Source organism: Arachis hypogaea, chromosome 19 (assembly GCF_003086295.3).
Source record: "Arachis hypogaea cultivar Tifrunner chromosome 19, arahy.Tifrunner.gnm2.J5K5, whole genome shotgun sequence".
NCBI classification, from domain to species: domain Eukaryota; kingdom Viridiplantae; phylum Streptophyta; class Magnoliopsida; order Fabales; family Fabaceae; genus Arachis; species Arachis hypogaea.
In genome coordinates this window covers 67,073,003-67,093,083 of record NC_092054.1, presented here as the reverse complement: position 1 = coordinate 67,093,083, position 20,081 = coordinate 67,073,003, and the positions used below count along the sequence as shown (strand labels likewise).

General features: G+C 40.2%; 2 non-coding genes across 2 annotated transcripts; one reads left to right on the top strand and one right to left on the bottom strand.

The window, feature by feature from the left end:
- Nucleotides 1-1,843: 1,843 nt before the first annotated feature.
- LOC112781751 (small nucleolar RNA R71) lies at nucleotides 1,844-1,950 on the bottom strand. The gene has a single exon (XR_003192511.1). It is a non-coding gene; the product is annotated as a small nucleolar RNA R71 (small nucleolar RNA).
- A 10,503-nt stretch (nucleotides 1,951-12,453) lies between these two features.
- LOC112781253 (small nucleolar RNA R71) lies at nucleotides 12,454-12,561 on the top strand. Its single transcript, XR_003192040.1, has one exon. It is a non-coding gene; the product is annotated as a small nucleolar RNA R71 (small nucleolar RNA).
- The last annotated feature ends 7,520 nt before the right edge of the window (nucleotides 12,562-20,081 follow it).

The following is a 20,081-nucleotide window of genomic DNA, read 5'->3' as shown; positions in this document are numbered from 1 at the left end:
GAAAAAAGGAGCTTTTGGCCATTGGGAGAACTACTCTCTGTATAATTTTACTTTCTCTAAAACTTCTAGTTTTACTTTTAGAATGTATTCTCGATCTTTGCTTTCAATTCCCAGAGCTATGAACAACTAAACCCCTTTCATTGGGTTAGGGAGCTCTGTTGTAATTTGATGGATCACTAATAGTTTTCATTATTCTTCTTCTTTCTTTTCTCTTGATTTTACTAGAAAGATTTCAATCTTCATCCAATTGGGTAGTTATCTTGGAAAAGAAGCTATTCATACTTGGATCTCTTCGGAACCTTGGAAGAGGAATGAAGAGATCATGCTAGAAATGCTTTCTCATGTTGGACTAAATTGGGGTTTGGATGGATATGGTGACATATAATCCTACCAACACTTTGATTTGGGAATACATGTGGTATAATCAGTGACCATACTTCATCTCTTCTCATGAGCAATTAGATCAAGGAATTGGCTATTGATCAAGATTCGAGAGATTGGGTTGCCAAGGAATTGGAATTCAATCACTTAAGATTGCCAAGGAGATCAATGAATGCATTGATTGAGGAAGAGATGAAAATGAACTTGATCCGGAGAATACAACATCTCCTGAGCCCAATGAACTCCCCATTTCTGAACTTACCCATTCTCTTTACTTTCTGCCATTTACTGTTATGTTCATCTTCCCCACTACCCATTTAAGATTCTGCAATTTACTTTCCGTCATTTACATTCAGTCCTTTATTTCCAGTAATTACATTTCCTGCCATTTACTTTCCGCCATTTAATTTCTTGCATTTCTCTAATCAAATTCTACTTAGCTCAACTGGAACATTCCTCCAATTAAAGTTGCTTGACCAATCAATCCCTGTGGGATTCGACCTCACTCTATTGTGAGTTTTTACTTGACCACAATTCGGTATACTTGCCGAGGGAAAATTGTTGAGAGACAATTTTTCGTGCATCAAGTTTATGGCGCCGTTGTCGGGGATTGATTTTGTATCAACAATGATTAAATTGGTGGATAACTAGATTGAGCATTTTTCTTTTGTTAGATTTAAATTCTGTTCGAGTAATTTACTTTCAGTTTTAGTTATTTTCTTCCCTTTACCCCTACCCGTTTGTGGTGTTCTCGTATTTGTTACAATTCAGTTCACTAACCTACTAACTATTTGATATATTGCATCACTCACACTAACAGCATTTTTAACAAGAATATTCTCTATCTCCCTTTTGCTTTGGCCTTGTTGTTTGTATGACAGGTAGATGAAGCGGGGCTTCAACTTCTGTTGATTCTGAACCTGAGAGGACCTTCCTTAGATTAAGGAGGAAAGCAAGAAGAAAGAGAGTTGTTGGTGCTGAGGAAGAGGAAGAGTACTTTGAACCAGACATGGATGAGAATATGGAGAACCATCATGAAGAAGAGGCTCACAACCATGGCAGAGAAGGTCCAGTGCATCATGCTAGACAAGAAAGAAGAGTTCTAGGCTCTTATATCAATCCAAACCCAGAAAACTGTGGAAGTAGCATCCAAAAGCCAACTATACATGCCAATAACTTTGAACTAAAGCCATAGCTCATCACCCTGGTTCAGAACAACTGTTCATTTGGAGGAAGTGTCCAAGAAGATCCCAATCAACATCTCACCACATTCCTGAGGATATGTGATACTGTGAAGTGTAATGGTGTTCATCCTGACACCTATAGACTGCTTTTGTTTCCCTTCTCACTCAAGGACAAAGCATCTAAATGGCTGGAATCCTTCCCGAAGGAGAGTTTAACAACTTGGGAAGATGTGGTGAACAAATTTTTGGCGAGATTCTATCCTCCTCAAAGAATCAACAGGTTAAGAGCTGAGGTACAAACCTTCAGGAAACAAGATGGTGAAACTCTCTATGAAGCATGGGAGAGGTTTAAGGACTTGACAAGAAGGTGCCCGCCAGATATGTTCAATGAAAGGGTACAGTTACACATTTTCTATGAAGGTCTTTCTTATGAATCAAAGAAGGCAGTGGACCACTCATCTGGGGGATCTGTGAACAAGAAAAAGACCATTGAAGAAGCCATAGATGTCATTGAGACTGTAGCTGAGAATGACTACTTCTATGCTTCTGAAAGAGGCAACACTAGAGGAGTAATGGAGCTAAATAACGTGGATGTATTGCTGGCCCAGAACAAGCTGATTACCAAGCAGTTGGCTGACCTTACCAAGAAGATGGAGAGGAACCAAGTAGCAGCAATCACCACCTCATCAGCAACCCAAGAAGGAGTGAATGCAGAAGCAGAGGGTGATCAGGAACAAGCCAACTACATTGGAAACTCACCTAGGCAGACCCATGATCCATACTCCAAAACTTACAATCCTGGTTGGAGGAACCACCCAAACTTTGGGTAGGGAAATCAACAAGATCAAGGCCAAGATCAGAGACGTCACAACCCCAACAACAATGCAGCTCACCAACATTCCACACAGAGATCATATCAGCACCCACCTAACAACACCTCTCAACATTCATATCAAAACCAAAATGGCCATTCTCATCCCTCCAACTCCAACTCACCATCATCTGAAGATAGACTCTCAAGGATTGAGACCCTAATTGAAGGCATATGTAAGGAACTCCAAGAGAACAAGGTGTTCAAGGAGGAGGTGCGAGCTAATATCAAAAATCAGGGAGACACCATTAAGAGGCTAGAATTTCAAGTGGGATACCTCTTTGAGAAGATTCCCAAACCTACTGACAGCTTTCCAAGTGACACAGAGAAAAACCCAAGAGGTGAAGCAAAGAAAGTAAGATGGGAAGACTGCAAGATGGTCACTATAAGTGATAAGGGGACTGAGGAAGAGATGAACAAACCCTTCGAACATTCTGGAAATACTTCAGCAGAGAAGTAGGAAGAGGGTCACCAAGAAACCAAAATTACACAGAAGGAGATGCTGAAACTCTATGCACCTTTTCCCCAAAGACTCAAGGGTGGTGTGGAAAAGAGAATATACTCAAAGTTTCTTGATATGTTTGCATCTCTCCATGTAAACATACCATTCATCAAGGCTCTCCAACAAATATCCTCATACATTAAGTATATGAAAGAGCTGCTGACCAGGAAAAGCTCACTCAAAGGAGGGCAAACAATAGTGATGAATAAGGAGTACAATGCTCTTATCCAACCAGAGTTGCCTACAAAAAGGAAGGACCCAGGGAGTTTTCACATCCCCTGTGCCATAGGAGAAACAATGTTTGACAAAGGACTCTGTGACCTGGGAGCAAGCATCTACTTAATGCCTTTATCCCTTATGAAGAAGCTGCAGATCAATGAGCTAATGCCCACATACGTAGTCATCAGACTGGCTGACAAAACTCAAAAACAAGCAGTAGGAGTGGCTAAAAACGTGTTGGTAAAGGTTGGGAACTACTTCCTTCCCCCAGACTTTGTCATATTGGAAATGGAAGAGAGTCACCTTCACCCAATCATATTGGGAAGACCATTCCTAGCTACACCCAGAGCGCTCATAGATGTGGAGCGAGGAGAGCTAATACTGAGGATACATGACGAACAACTTGCATTCAATGTCTTCAAACCCTCACAAGAAGTAGATCAAGAAAGCAAGGAACCAAGGGGAGAGCACGACAAAGCACTGGTGGAAGAAACAAGCATTGAAGCACAAGCTATACACCTGGGAACCCCTTTGGTTGATGAACAAGACAGTCAGCAGTTGTCACAGCAAAAGGAAAACCAGGAGGAACCTAAACCACCAGAGTCATATGAGACCAGCAACAAAATTTTCTTGGAAAAAAAGGTCACAAAGAGCAGGGCAACATCAAAAGGAACAAAGAAGAAGGCACCAAGGAGGTGGAGGAACAAGAAGATCCCTACAGAGGACTTCTCTCCAGGGGATAAAGTGATCTCAGCTTATTTCCCAGTTATCCCACCTCATCTCCCCACCATCCCATCTCAGCTACCTAAAGTTTTCACCATCAACAGGATTCTCTCATTGGAACATGTGGAGATCCTTGATGAAGCCAATGGAGATAGATTTACCGCGAGGGGGGAAGATTTAAAGCATTACCAACCACCCTAACAAAGTCAGAATGTCAAGCTAGTGACGCTAAAGAAGCACTTCAAGGGAGGCAACCCATGTTTTATATGCTTTTAAGTAGTTAATAATGCAAGGTTCATGAATTCCAATTCAACTCTGACATATACTTGAATGAATCCTTTTATGCAGCACATAGTGAAGAACAAGTTTGGTGTTCAAGGCATACTAAGAGAGCATAAATGCAATTCATATCATGTCACTCTTAGAGCCTTGAACAAAACTTTGTACACCACATGACCACAAACTAAGTTTGGTGTCACCAATGTTGTATACATGGACAATTAAATAGTCAGTTGATTTGCATTCATGAATAGCACTTAGTTAGTTAGACACAAAAAACTTTAAAAAGCAGTTATCCCAATTTTTTTAAATTTTGCCGCCACTTTCCACAATTTCATTAATCACATTTCTTTTGTTTTGTAGGAAAATTGATGGGACAATTGAAGGAGGAAGGATTCGGCCACTTCAAAAGAAGAGGACTATACATGTGTCTTCAAGGGGAATGCATTGGGAAATGTTGCCATGCAACATTGAAAGAATAACACGCTTGGAAATCGAACCAACCTCATCATAAAGTTGATGATCCTTGTGCTCATCCCATGCTAAACCCCATCTGTTCATCATACACCCACTCCATCAATCCACACCTTTCATTCACTCACCACCTCCCTATATAAGTGGTTCTTATTCCGTACCCCATTCACACTCCAATTCCCATTCTCTGTACTTCCTACTTTCGGCACCCAACTCCTCTTACCCCATCAAAAGCACTATCACCCACTCCTTTAACTACACCCTATCCAAACCCAATCGAATTTTACCAGCAACTCATACTCCTCACCACCTTTACATACCAACTCTTATTCATGGCATCGTCAAGCTCTAAAAGAAGAAAGGGGAAGGAGCCTATGGAGCAACTCCCTTTCGATGAGAAAAAATTTAGAACCTTTCACCATGCATTACAATTCGGGTGAATGGTTGATAAGGAGATCATATATGAGCTAGGCTTTCAAGTCAGAAAAATTGAGTGCCCCGAAATCACAAAGAAGGTGGAAAAGAGGAGATGGGAGCTCCTCACTGATCCGGTCATAAAAGTAAACGTAACTCTTGTAAGAGAGTTTTATGCAAATGCAGTCAGGTATGATAAGGCCAATGAATCCTATATAAGCTTTGTAAGAGGGGTGACCTTGGATTTCAGTCCCATGAGCGTCATGAGGACGTTGAAACTACAAACCATACCATTTGCAGAAGAAAGCTATCACTCCAAAATAGATAGCAGTCCCAACTATGACCATATTGTGTAAGATATTTGCGTACAAGGAGCTGATTAGGTATCAGACCCTCAAGGGAAGCCCAAGTTCATCAAGAGAGGGGACCTCACCCCTGAAGCAAAGGGGTGGTTCGAAATTGTAAGGAGATCCATCCTCCCTGCCGGGAATAACTCAGAGGTGAATCTTAAGAGAGCAACAATGGTGCAATGTATACTCAAAGGGGGAGAGATCAAGGTTCATGAACTCATAGCCCAAGGCATTAGGAAGATGGCTGAGAAAAGCGATTCTGGAGGAAGGTTGGGCTACCCCAGAACTATTTTCCATCTGTGTGACAAGGCTGGGGTGGTGTTCGAGGATGAGAACCCCGAGTGGATAAAAGTGGGCATCCCAATTGTTCGACGGATGCATGCTGTTGCATCTCCCCTACCTCAACGAAATCCAAGAAAGAGGCCAGCCCAGCAAGTGGTAGAAGGACAGAACCTAGAGAAGTAAGCCCCTCTAGACATGTGGTACACGGAATCGTGATTACACTTTAATTATGTAAAATTCATCGCTCTTTCTTTCCCTGGTAATGGCGCCAAAAACATGATGCCAAGACCACGGTTCACAACTCCGTGTAACTAGCCAGCAAGTGCACTGGGTCGTCCAAGTAATACCTTACGTGAGTAAGGGTCGAATCCCACGGAGATTGTTGGTATGAAGTAAGCTATGGACACCTTGCAAATCTCAGTTAGGCAGATATAAATTGATAATGGTGTTTTCGAATAATAATTAATAGAATAGGGATAGAAATACTTATGTAAATCATTGGTGAGAATTTCAGATAAGCGAATGGAGATGCTTTCGTTCCTCTGAGCCTCTGCTTTCCTGCTATCTTCATCCAATCAGTCTTACTCCTTTCCATGGCTGGCTTTATGCAAGGGCATCACCGTTGTCAGTGGCTACATCCCCTCCTCTCAGTGAAAAATATGCTCACATGCTCTGTCACAGCACGGCTAATCATCTGTCGGTTCTCGATCATGCTGAAATAGGATTCACCCTCCTTTTGCGTCTGTCACTAACGCCCAGCACTCGCGAGTTTAAAGCTCGTCACAGTCATTCAATCATTGAATCCTACTCGGAATACCACAGACAAGGTTTAGACTTTCCGGATTCTCTTGAATGCCGCCATCATTCTAGCTTACACCACGAAGATTCCGATTAAGAGATCTAAGAGATATTCATTCTAGCTTATTTCATGTAGAACGGAAGTGTTTGTCAGGCACGTGTTCATAGGGGAGAATGGTGATGAGCGTCACACATAATCATCACCTTCATCACGTTCTTGGGTGCGAATGGATATCTTAGAAGTGAAATAAGATGAATTGAATAGAAAATAGTAGTACTTTGCATTAATCTTTGAGGAACAGCAGAGCTCCACACCTTAATCTATGGAGTGTAGAAACTCTACCGTTGAAAATACATAAGTGAGAGTCCAGGCATGGCCGAATGGCCAGCCCCTTTGATCTAAGAACCAGGCATCCAAAGATGGTCAAAAGATTCAAAGATGGTTCAAAAGATGCCTAATACAATAGTAAAAGGTCCTATTTATAATAAACTAGCTACTAGGGTTTACATGAGTAAGTAATTGATGCATAAATCCACTTCCGGGGCCCACTTGGTGTGTGCTTGGGCTGAGCTTGAGTGTTGCACGTGTAGAGGTCCTTCTTGGAGTTGAACGCCAGCTTTTGTGCCAGTTTGGGCGTTCAACTCTGGTTTTGGCTCCTTTTCTGGCGCTGGACGCCAGATTTGGGCAGAAAGCTGGCGTTGAACGGCGGTTTACATCGTCTATTCTTGGCCAAAGTATGGACTATTATATATTGCGGGAAAGCCCTGGATGTCTACTTTCCAACGCAATTGGATGCGTGCCATTTCGAGTTCTGTAGCTCCAGAAAATCCATTTTGAGTGCAGGGAGGTCAGAATCCAACAACATCAGCAGTCCTTCTTCAACCTCTGAATCTGATTTCTGCTCAAGTCCCTCAATTTCAGCCAAAAAATACTTGAAATCATAGAAAAATACACAAACTCATAGTAAAGTCCAGAAATGTGAATTTAACATAAAAACTAATGAAAACATCCCTAAAAGTAACTAGATTCTACTAAAAACATACTAAAAACAATGTCAAAAAGCGTATAAATTATCCGCTCATCACAACACCAAACTTAAATTGTTGCTTGTCCCCAAGCAACTGAAAATCAAATAGGGTAAAAAGAAGAGAATATACTACAAATTCCAAACTATCAATGAAACAGAGCTTCAATCATATGAGCGGGACTTATAGCTTTTTGCCTCTTGAATAGTTTTGGCATCTCACTTTATCCATTGAGGTTCAGAATGATTGGCATCTATAGGAACTTCAGATTTCGAATAGTGTTATTGACTCTCCTAGTTCAGTATGATGATTCTTGAACACAGCTTCTTTATGAGTCTTGGCCGTGGCTCTAAGCACTTTGTTTTCCAGTATTACCACCGGATACATAAATGCCACAGACACATAATTGGGTGAACCTTTTCAGATTGTGACTCAGCTTTGCTAGAGTCCCCAATTAGAGGTGTCCAGAGTTCTTAAGCACACTCTTTTTTTGCTTTGGACCTTAACTTTAACCGCTCAGTCTCAAGTTTTCACTTGACACCTACACGCCACAAGCACATGGTTAGGGACAGCTTGGTTTAGCCGCTTAGACCAGGATTTTATTCCTTTAGGCCCTCCTATCCACTGATGCTCAAAGCCTTGGGATCCTTTTTATTTTCCTTGCCTTTTGGTTTTAAGGGTTATTGGCTTTTTCTGCTTGCTTTTTCTCTTTTTTTTTTCTATTTTTTTTTCTGCAAGCTTTGTTCTTTGCTGCTTTTTCTTGCTTCAAGAATCATTTTTATGATTTTTCAGATTATCAAATAACATGTCTCCTAGTCATCATTCTTTCAAGAGCCAACATATTTAACATTCTTAAACAACAACTTCAAAAGACATATGCACTGTTCAAGCATACATTCAGAAAACAAGAAGCATTGTCACCACATCAATATAATTAAGCTAAGTTCAAGGATAAATTCGAAACTCATGTACTTCTTGTTCTTTTGAATTAAAACATTTTTTATTTAAGAGAGGTGATGGATTCATAGGACATTTATAACTTTAAGACAAAGTTACTAACTACTAATGATCATGTAATGAAGACACAAACATAGATAAGCACATAACATAGAAAACGAAAAACAGAGAAAGCAAGAACAAGGAATGAATCCACCTTAGTGATGGTGGCGTTTCCTTCTTGAGGAACCAATGATGTCCTTGAGCTCTTCTATGTCTCTTCCTTGTCTTTGTTGCTCCTCCCTCATTGCTTTTTTGATCTTCTCTTATTTCATAAAGCATGATGGAGTGCTCTTGATGTTCCACCCTTAGTTGTCCCATATTGGAACTCAATTCTCCTAGGGAGGTGTTGATTTGCTCCCAATAGTTTTGTGGAGAAAAGTGCATTTGAGGCATCTCTGGGATCTCATGGTGATGAGCTTCATACGCCTCTTGAGCTCCATGAATGGGCTCTCTTGCTTGCTCCATCTTTTTCTTAGTGATGGGCTTGTCCTCTTTAATGAGGATATCTCCCTCTATGTCAATCCCAGCTGAATTGCATAGGTGGCAAATGAGGTGAGGAAAGGCTAACCTTGCCATGGTGGAGGACTTGTCAGCCACCTTGTAGAGTTCTTGAGGTATAATCTCATAAACTTCCACCTCTTCTCCAATCATGATACTATGGATCATGATGGCCCGGTCTATAGTAACTTCAGACCGGTTGCTAGTGGGAATGATTGAGCATTGAATGAACTCCAACCATCCTCTAGCTATAGGCTTGAGGTCCAATCTTCTTAGTTGAACCGGCTTGCCTTTGGAGTCAATCTTCCATTGAGCTCCTTCTACACATATGTCCATAAGGACTTGGTCCAACCTATGATCAAAGTTGACTCTCCTTGTGTAGGGGCATGCGTTCTCTTCCATGTTTGGCAAGTTGAACGCCAACCTCACATTTTCCGGACTAAAATCCAAGTATTTCCCCCGAACCATTGTAACATAGTTCTTTGGATCCGGGTTCTTACTTTGATCATGGTTCTTGGTGATCCATGCATTAGCATAGAACTCTTGAACCATTAGGATGCCGACTTGTTGGATGGGATTTGTTAGAACTTCCCAACTTCTTCTTTGAATTTCATGTCGGATCTCCGGATACTCATTTCTTTTGAGTTTGAAAGGGACCTCAGGGATCACCTTCTTCTTGGCCACAACATCATAGAAGTGGTCTTGATGGGCTTTGGAGATGAACCTTTCCATCTCCCATGACTCAGATGTGGAAGCTTTTGTCTTCCCTTTCCCCTTTCTAGAGGATTCTCCGGTCTTAGGTGCCATCAATGGTTATGAAAAAAAAAAAGCTTATGCTTTTACCACACCAAACTTAGAATATTGCTCGCCCTCGAGCAAGAGGAGAAAGAATAGATGAAGAAGAAGAAGAAATGGAGGAGAGGGAGAAAGTGATGTAGTTCGGCCAAGAAGGGTGTAGAGGGGTTGTGTTGTGTGAATTTGATGAAGAATGGAGGGCTTTATATAGGGAAGGGAGGGGGGGTTAAGGTTCGGCCATATGGGTGGGTTTGGGTGGGAAATTGGTTTTGAATTTTGAAGGTAGGTGGAGTTTATGAGGTAGGTTTATGGGTAAGAGTGGATGGATGTGAGTGGTGAAGAGGTAACGGGGAAGAGAGTTTGAGGTGATTGGTGAAGGGTTTTTGGGGAAGAGTGTTTATGGGGTTGTGTGAAAGAGAGTGGTGAGAAGAAGTGAGTGGAGGTAGGTGGGGATCCTGTGGGGTCCACAGGTCCTGAGTGGATCCTGTGGGGTCCACAGATCCTGAGATGATCCTGTGGGGTCCACAGATCCTGGGGTGTCAAGGATTTGCATCCCTGCACCAATTAGGCATGTAAAATGCCTTTGCACACAACTCTGGGCGTTCAGCGCCAGGTTGGTGGCCATTTTGGGCGTTCAACGCCCATTTGTGTGCCATTTCTGGCGTTGAACGCTAGAACCATGCCTGTTCTGGCGTTCAGCGCCCAGAAGCTGCCCATTTTGGGCGTTCAGCGCCAGCACCATGCTCTGTTCTGGCGCTGAACGCCAGACAGATGCTCCTCCAGGGTGTGATTTTTCTTCTGCTGTTTTTGATTCTGTTTTCAATTTTTATATTTATTTTGTGACTCCACATGATCATGAACCTAAAAAGACATATAACTAAGGAAAATATAGTTAGATAAATAAAAATTGGGTTGCCTCCCAACAAGCACTTCTTTAATGTCAATAGCTTGACAGTGGGCTCTCATGGAGCCTCACAGATGTGCAGAGCTTTGTTGAGACTCTCCAACACCAAACTTAGAGTTTGGATATGGGAGTTCAACACCAAACTTAGAGTTTGGTTGTGGCCTCCCAACACCAAACTTAGAGTTTAACTGTGGGGGCTTTGGTTGACTCTGCTTTGAGAGAAGCTTTTCATGCTTCCTCTCCATAGTTGCAGAGGGAGATCCTTGAGTTTTAAACACAAGGGAGTCCTCATTCCATTGAAGGACTAGTTCACCTCTGTCAACATCAATCACAGCTCTTGCTGTGGCCAGGAAAGGTCTTCCTAGGATGATAGATTCATCCTCTTCCTTTCCAGTATCCAGGACTATGAAATCAGCAGGGATGTAAAGGACTTCAACCTTTACTAACACGTCCTCTACTTGTCCATAAGCCTGTTTTCTTGAACTGTCTGCCATCTCTAATGAGATTTTAGCAGCTTGCACCCCATAGATTCCCAGTTTCTCTATTACAGAGAGGGGCATGAGGTTTATTCCTGAACCAAGGTCACATAGAGCCTTAAAGATCATGGTGCCTATGGTACAGGGTATTATGAACTTTCCAGGATCCTGTCTCTTCTGAGGCAATGTCAGTTGATCCAGATCACTTAGTTCATTGATGAACAAGGGAGGTTCAACTTCCCAAGTATCAATGCCAAATAATTTGGCATTCAGCTTCATGATTGCACCAAGAAACTTGGCAGTTTGCTCTTCAGTAACATCCTCATTCTCTTCAGAAGAAGAATACTCATCAGAGCTCATGAAGGGCATAAGGAGGTTCAATGGAATCTCTATGGTCTCTAGATGAGTCTCAGATTCCTTTGGTTCCTCAGAGGGAAGCTCCTTATTGGTCACTGGACGTCCCAGGAGGTCTTCCTCCTTGGGATTCACGTCCTCCTCTCCCTCATTGGGTTCGGCCATTTTGCTTATGTCAATGGCCTTGCACTCTCCTTTTGGGTTCTCTTCTGTATTTCTTGGGAGAGTACTGGGAGGGATTTCAGTGATCCTTTTACTCAGCTGGCCCACTTGTGCTTCCAAATTTCTAATGGAAGACCTTGTTTCATTCATGAAACTTACAGTGGCCTTAGATAGATCAGAGACTAAGTTTGCTAAATTAGAAGTATTTTGTTCAGAGTTCTCTGTCTATTGCTGAGTGGATGATGGAAAAGGTTTATTATTGTTAAACCTGTTTCTTCCACCATTATTAAAGCCTTGTTGAGGCTTTTGATCCTTCCATGAGAAATTTGGATGATTTCTCCATGATGAGTTATAGGTGTTTCCATAAGGTTCACCTAAGTAATTCACCTCTGCTATTGCAGGGTTCTCAGGATCATAAGCTTCTTCTTCATGAGAAGCCTCTTGAGTACTGTTGGATGCAGCTTGCACTCCATGCAGACTCTGAGAGATCATATTGACTTGCTGAGTCAATATTTTATTCTGAGCCAATATGGCATTCAGAGTATCAACTTCAAGAACTCCCTTCTTCATAGGCGTCCCATTACTCACAGGATTCCTTTCAGAAGCGTACATGAACTGGTTATTAGCAACCATGTCAATGAGTTCTTGAGCTTCTGCAGGCGTTTTCTTTAGGTGAATGGATCCATCTGCAGAAGTGTCCAGTGACATCTTTGATAGCTCAGATAAACCATCATAGAATATATCCAGGATGGTCCATTCTGAAAGCATGTCAGAAGGACACTTTTTGGTCAACTATTTGTATCTTTCCCAAACTTCATAGAGGGATTCACCTTCTTTCTGTCTGAAGGTTTGAACATCAGCTCTAAGCTTGCTCAGCTTTTGAGGAGGAAAGTACTTGGCTAAGAAAGCCGTGACCAGCTTATCCCAAGAGTTCAGGCTGTCTTTGGGTTGAGAATCCAACCATAATCTAGCTCTGTCTCTTACAGCAAAAGGGAAAAGCATGAGCCTGTAGACTTCAGGATCTACTCCATTAGTCTTAACAGTATCACATATCTGCAAGAATTCAGTTAAGAACTGAAAAGGATCTTCAGATGGAAGTCCATGAAACTTACAATTCTGCTGCATCAGAGAAACTAATTGAGGTTTCAGCTCAAAGTTGTTTGCTCCAATGGCAGGAATGGAGATGCTTCTTCCATGTAAATTGGAATTAGGTGCAGTAAAGTCACCAAGCATCTTCCTTACATTATTATTATTTTCGGCTGCCATCTCCTCTTCCTGTTTGAAAATTTCTGAAAGGTTATCTCTGGATTGTTGTATTTTAGCTTCTCTTAATTTTTTCTTCAGAGTCCTTTCAGGTTCTTGATCTGCTTCAACAAGAATATTCTTGTCCTTGCTCCTGCTCATATGACAAAGAAGAGGGCACAGAAAAATAATAATAATAATAATAGAGATCCTTTATACCACAGTATAGGAATCCCTTTGTGAGTGGAAGAAAAAAGGGAGAGACAAAGAATGTAATATAATGGAAGAAACACAACTGTGAGGAGGGTTGAGATGTGAGATGAGATGTTAGTAGATGAATAAATAAATAGAATAAGATGGGAGAGGGAAAATTTTTCGAAAAATATTTTTGAAAAAGAGTTAGTGATTTTCGAAAATGGTTTTTTAAAAAAAAAATGTTAGTGTTTTTCGAAAAATTTTTAAAATAAAAAATAAAAATAAGAATAATTAGTTAATTAAAAAGAAATTTTTGAAAAAGAGGGAAGATATTTTTGAAAATTAGAGAGAGAGAGTTAGTTAGGTAGTTTTGAAAAAGTTAAGAAACAAACAAAAAGTTAGTTAGTTAGTTGAAACAAATTTTGAAAAGATAAGAAGTTAGGAGGTTAGAAAAGATATTTTGAAACCAACTTTTTGAAAAAGGTAAGATAAGAAGATATTTTAGAAATTAGTTTTGAAAAATATTTGATTTTTAAAATCTCAATTAATGACTTGATTCATAAGAAGTCACAAGATATGATTCTAGAACTTAAAGTTTGAATCTTTCTTAACAAGCAAGTAACAAACTTCAAATTTTTGAATCAAAACATTAATTATTATTGTTATTTTCGAAAATTTGATATAAAAATAAGAAAAATGTTTTTGAAAAATATTTTTGGAATTTTCGAAAATAACTAAGAAGTTTGAAAAAGATTTGATTTTTGAAAAAGATTTTGAAAAAGATAAAATTTTCAAATTGAAAATTTGATTTGACTCATAAAAACAACTAGATTTTTAAAAATTTTGAAAAAGTCAAATCTAATTTTCGAATTTGATGAGAGAAAAAGGGGAAGATATTTTTTTGATTTTTGAATTTTTAATGAAGAGAGGGAAAAACAAGAAAAATGATGCAATGCATGAGAATTTTAGATCAAAACAATGAATGCATGCAAGAATGCTATGAATGTCAAGATGAACACCAAGAACACTATGAAGATCATGATGAACACCAAGAACATATTTTTGAAAAATTTTTAATGCAAAGAAAACATGCAAGACACCAAACTTAGAATTCTTTAATGCCTAGGCACTAAGAATTCAAGAATGCATATGAAAAACAATAAAAGACACAAAACATGCAAATGCAAAGATCAAGCAAGAAGACTTACCAAGAACAACTTGAAGATCATGAAGAACACCATGAATGCATGAAATTTTCGAAAAATGCAATATGCACATGCAAATGACACCAAACTTATGACATGACTCATGACTCAAACAAGAAACACAAAAAATGTTTTTGATTTTTATGATTTTCTAATTTTTTTGGATTTTTTTTCGAAAATTATATGAAAAAGAAAAAATAAGGATTCCAAAATTTTTAACATGAATTACAGGAATCTTGCATTCTTAGTCTAAAGCTTCAGTCCAGGAATTAGACATGGCTCACTAGCCAGCCAAGCTTTCAATGAAAGCTCCAGTCCAAAACACTAGACATGGCCAATGGCCAGCCAAGCTTCAGCATTTAACATCAGAGTATATTGCTCTTGATAACAAATTGCTGCCTCAGTCCAAATAAATTTAGACATGGCTTTACAGCCAGCCAGGCTTCACATGCTTCATGAAACACTAGAATTCATTCTTAAAAATTTTGAATAAAATTTTTGAAAACATTTTTATAATTTTTTTTTCGAAAACAAAGGAGAAAATTTTGAAAGATTTTTTGAAAAATTTTTGAAAACAAAATAAAAAGAAAATTACCAAATCTGAGCAACAGGATGAACCGTCAGTTGTCCATACTCAAACAATCCCCGACAACGGCGCCAAAAACTTGGTACGTGGAATCGTGATTACACTTTAATTATGTAAAATTCATCGCTCTTTCTTTCCCTGGTAATGGCGCCAAAAACATGATGCCAAGACCACGGTTCACAACTCCGTGTAACTGACCAGCAAGTGCACTGGGTCGTCCAAGTAATACCTTACGTGAGTAAGGGTCGAATCCCACGGAGATTGTTGGTATGAAGCAAGCTATGGTCACCTTGCAAATCTCAGTTAGGCAGATATAAATTGATAATGGTGTTTTCAAATAATAATTAATAGAATAGGGATAGAAATACTTATGTAAATCATTGGTGAGAATTTCAGATAAGCGAATGGAGATGCTTTCGTTCCTCTGAGCCTCTGCTTTCCTGCTATCTTCATCCAATCAGTCTTACTCCTTTCCATGGCTGGCTTTATGCAAGGGCATCACCGTTGTCAGTGGCTACATCCCCTCCTCTCAGTGAAAAATATGCTCACATGCTCTGTCACAGCTCGGCTAATCATCTGTCGGTTCTCGATCATGCTGGAATAGGATTCACCCTCCTTTTGTGTCTGTCACTAACGCCCAGCACTCGCGAGTTTGAAGCTCGTCACAGTCATTCAATCATTGAATCCTACTCGGAATACCACAGACAAGGTTTAGACTTTCCGGATTCTCTTGAATGCCGCCATCATTCTAGCTTACACCACGAAGATTCTGATTAAGAGATCTAAGAGATATTCATTCTAGCTTATTTCATGTAGAACGGAAGTGTTTGTTAGGCACGTGTTCATAGGGGAGAATGGTGATGAGCGTCACACATAATCATCACCTTCATCACGTTCTTGGGTGCGAATAGATATCTTAGAAGCGAAATAAGATGAATTGAATAGAAAACATTAGTACTTTGCATTAATCTTTGAGGAACAGCAGAGCTCCACACCTTAATCTATGGAGTGTAGAAACTCTATCGTTGAAAATACATAAGTGAGAGTCCAGGCATGGCCGAATGGTCAGCCCCTCTGATCTAAGAACCAGGCGTCCAAAGATGGTCAAAAGATTCAAAGATGGTTCAAAAGATGCCTAATACAATAGTAAAAGGTCCTATTTATAATAAACTAGCTACTAGGGTTTACATGAGTAAGTAATTGATGCATAAATCCACTTCCGGGGCCCACTTGGTGTGTGCTTGGGCTGAGCTTGAGTGTTGCACGTGTAGAGGTCCTTCTTGGAGTTGAACACCAGCTTTTGTGCTAGTTTGGGCGTTCAACTCTGGTTTTGGCTCCTTTTCTGGCACTGGACGCCAGATTTGGGCAGAAAGCTGGCGTTGAACGCCAGTTTACGTCATCTATTCTTGGCCAAAGTATGGACTATTATACATTGCTGGAAAGCCCTGGATGTCTACTTTCCAACGCAATTAGATGCTCGCCATTTCGAGTTCTGTAGCTCCAGAAAATCCATTTTGAGTGCAGGGAGGTCAGAATCCAACAGCATCAGCAGTCCTTCTTCAACCTCTGAATCTGATTTCTGCTCAAGTCCCTCAATTTTAGCCAGAAAATACCTGAAATCACAGAAAAACACACAAACTCATAGTAAAGTCCAGAAATGTGATTTTAACATAAAAACTAATGAAAACATCCCTAAAAGTAACTAGATTCTACTAAAAACATACTAAAAACAATGTCAAAAAGCGTATAAATTATCCGCTCATCAACATGCACCAACTACAGGAAGCCATTGATGGCTTATCTAAACAATACTTGGAAAATAAAGGGGCACAGAAAGAGCTTCAACTACAGTTGATGGATCGTCAAGAAGAATCACTCTCTAGATGGACGAATCAACAAGGGGAGTGGCAAAAGCAAATAATGGAACAGCAACTGGAACAAGGGGAACAATGGGGTGAATCCTTCCACAGGATAGAGCAAAGGTAGGATCAACAACAAGAAGCCATCCAAAAGCTAATCAACATCCAAGCACATCAAGGTGCACACATACATGAAAAGCATCGGAAACAATTGGAACAGGCAGAACTCTTTGACGAATATAGAGCGTTCGCAGAGGGAGTTTACATGAACAAGACTGGACATCATGTGAACACTCAAGCCAGGCTCGGGTACTTAGTTGGACAACTACCTATATTACATCCGGGAATCACAAGATATGAAGAGGTGAAAGATGACTTAGCGCGAGAAGAAAGAGAGAGGGTAGAAAAGAGTCATGAATTAGTAAGGAAAGCACTTGAGGAGTGGAAAAAAGCCAGACTGGTGCAATACAAGGAAACACAAGTAGACACAAAGAGGACAAACAAGAGGGAGAGCATGGGCACCCCCGTGAGTAAAAGGTTGTGGAGTTCCCTCTTTGTTCCATCTTTTTCAAGTTTTAAATAAGGAAAATCATGTATGAAATAGAACATGTTTCCATGGTAGTTTAGGATTTTAAATTCTGCCTTTAAGTTTTCATTGCTTAGGTCTATGCTTGCTAGTCTAATGTCACTATTGCATTTTCACCTTGCCTACTTGTATGCTTGTCCTTTAAGTCAAATAAAAAATGTTATGAAAGACCAGAGTTATGTTCAATTTGTGGAGTAAGTTCTTAAGCTTGTGGTGTAGTAATTACTTAGCTAAGTTAGTTCACCAATAAGGTAGGAAGGCAACTATCTATCCTGAATCATATGCTTGAAACACACCCCATGAGACTAGCTAAATAACAAGTTCCTAATAAGAAAAGGGGAAAGAAAAATGAAAGTTGAGAAATAAAGAAAAAGAGTAAGAAATAAGGCTAGGCACCAAGGGTTGAATCTTAAGGCATGTGTCTGTGGTGCTCCTGTGCAAAGGATATACTTGGATGAATAAGCTCTCAGGGGTGCCTTATCACTTGGTATCTTGGGTTAACTAACCCGGGATTATCAGCTGAAAGTCCACTATCAAGAGTAACCCTTGCTACAGAGCACTTAGTAACCCAAAGAGGTGCTGGACACCAAGGTCTCAAGAAGAAAAATAACAAACCATGTGCCTGTGGTGTGAATGTATGGGGGAAAGAGACTTGAGGGAGTAAGTCCTTAGGGGTGTCTTAACACCTAGCACCTTGAACCAACTGGTTCGGGAGTGCTGGCTGAAAGCTTATATTAAAGAGTCGCCCCCTTACAGAGCACCTAGTCTAAAGAACACAATCAAACCCTGAAAAGACAAAGGGATCAATGAATAAAAGTCTCATAGGGTGCAATCAAGTGAGTATTCCAGGGCATGGTAAAGGTCTGAAAGCCAATGAAGGAATGAACCTAAGTTGCTATGCGTGAAACCCCATAAAACCAAGGACATGACTTCCATAATAATGACCCTTTTCTCTTGTCATTTCATTCATCATTCTCATGTTTCAGTACTTGCTTAGGGACAAGCAAGCTTTAAGTTTGGTATTGTGATGCCAGGGCATTTTGGCCAGTTTCACTGACCTTTTCTTTACTGTTTTAGGGTAGTTTCATGCATTTTCTTAGTTAATAAGCAAGTTTTGGGTAGATAATCACTTACATCTTAATTCAAGCAAACATTGTGAATTTCATGTGATTTTATGAGAATTATGCATGAATTAAATGACAAATTGGATAATGCATGTCTCATAACTTGGATTAGAGCTTTGATGCACTTTATTTGCTTGGTTTCAGGACAAAGGAAGCAAGGAAGAGCCACATTAGCAGCCACGTTAATCTAATTAACATGACCACTAACATGGAATGGGAATAAACTTGCAACGTTAATGAGAAAGTGATTGCCAATAACGCCTTCGAAACCATCATGGCCCACGTTAATTGCCACGTTAACTACATTAACGTGGTAGTTAACGTGGAGAGAAAGGGAGCTCCAGCGTTAGTGGTAAAAGTGAATACCACTAACGCTCCAAATTGGCAATTGGCCATGTTAAGAGTCACGTTAACTCAGTTAACGTGAACTCTAACGTGGAAAAGGAAGACAATGCCAACGTTAGTGACACTCACCTTTGTCACTAACGTTGGACTAAGCCCAATTGGCCACGTTAAGAGTCACGTTAACTACATTAACGTGAACTCTAACGTGGGAGGAGCAAGGAATCGCCAACGTTAGTGACACTCACCTTTGTCACTAACGTTGGACCAAGCCACTATGAGCCACATTAGTTGCCACGTTAATTGCATTAATGTGGAAGCTAACGTGGAGGAAAGAAATGATGAGCCAACGTTAGTGACACTCACCTTTGTCACTAACGTTGGAGATGGCAATCACCACCACGTTAGTGGCCACGTTAAGACAATTAACGTAAGACATTAACGTGAGAAGGGGCGTTTGGAGCGTTAGTGACAAAGGTAAGTGTCACTAACACTCTCGAGGCTAAGGCATGCCCACGTTAAGAGCCACGTTAGTTATACTAACGTGGACTCTAACGTGAGAAAAGGGGGGCTAAGAGCAACGTTATTGGCAAAGGTGAACGCCAATAACGCTTGCGATGGACCAAGAGGCAACGTTAGTGGTCACGTTAGTGCCACTAACGTTGAAGTTAACGTAAACCATCTTGGGCTAGGAACGTTAGTGAAAAAGGTGATTGTCACTAACGTTCTCGAACCCACATTTTCACTTAACGTTAACGCCACTAACGTCCTAGCTAAAGTCCATGCCTACTTCACACTTTCTCTGCAAGTAAAGTTGAGCCCACTGAAGATTCCAAACTGCTTCAACTCAAGATCCAAAGGCCCATATCCAAAGACTTGAAGAGCCAACTAGAAGATCAGAAGAGTAGTATATATAGGAGTAGTTTTGAACTAGAGAAAAAAGGAGCTTTTGGCCATTGAGAGAACTACTCTATGTATAATTTTACTTTCTCTACAACTTCTAGTTTTACTTTTAGAATGTATTCTCGATCTTTGCTTTCAATTTCCAGAGCTATGAACAACTAAACCCCTTTCATTGGGTTAGGGAGCTCTGTTGTAATTTGATGGATCAAAAATAGTTTTCATTATTCTTCTTCTTTCTTTTCTCTTGATTTTACTAGAAAGCTTTCAATCTTCATCCAATTGGGTAGTTGTCTTAGAAAAGAAGCTATTCATACTTGGATCCCTTCGGAACCTTGGAAGAGGAATGAA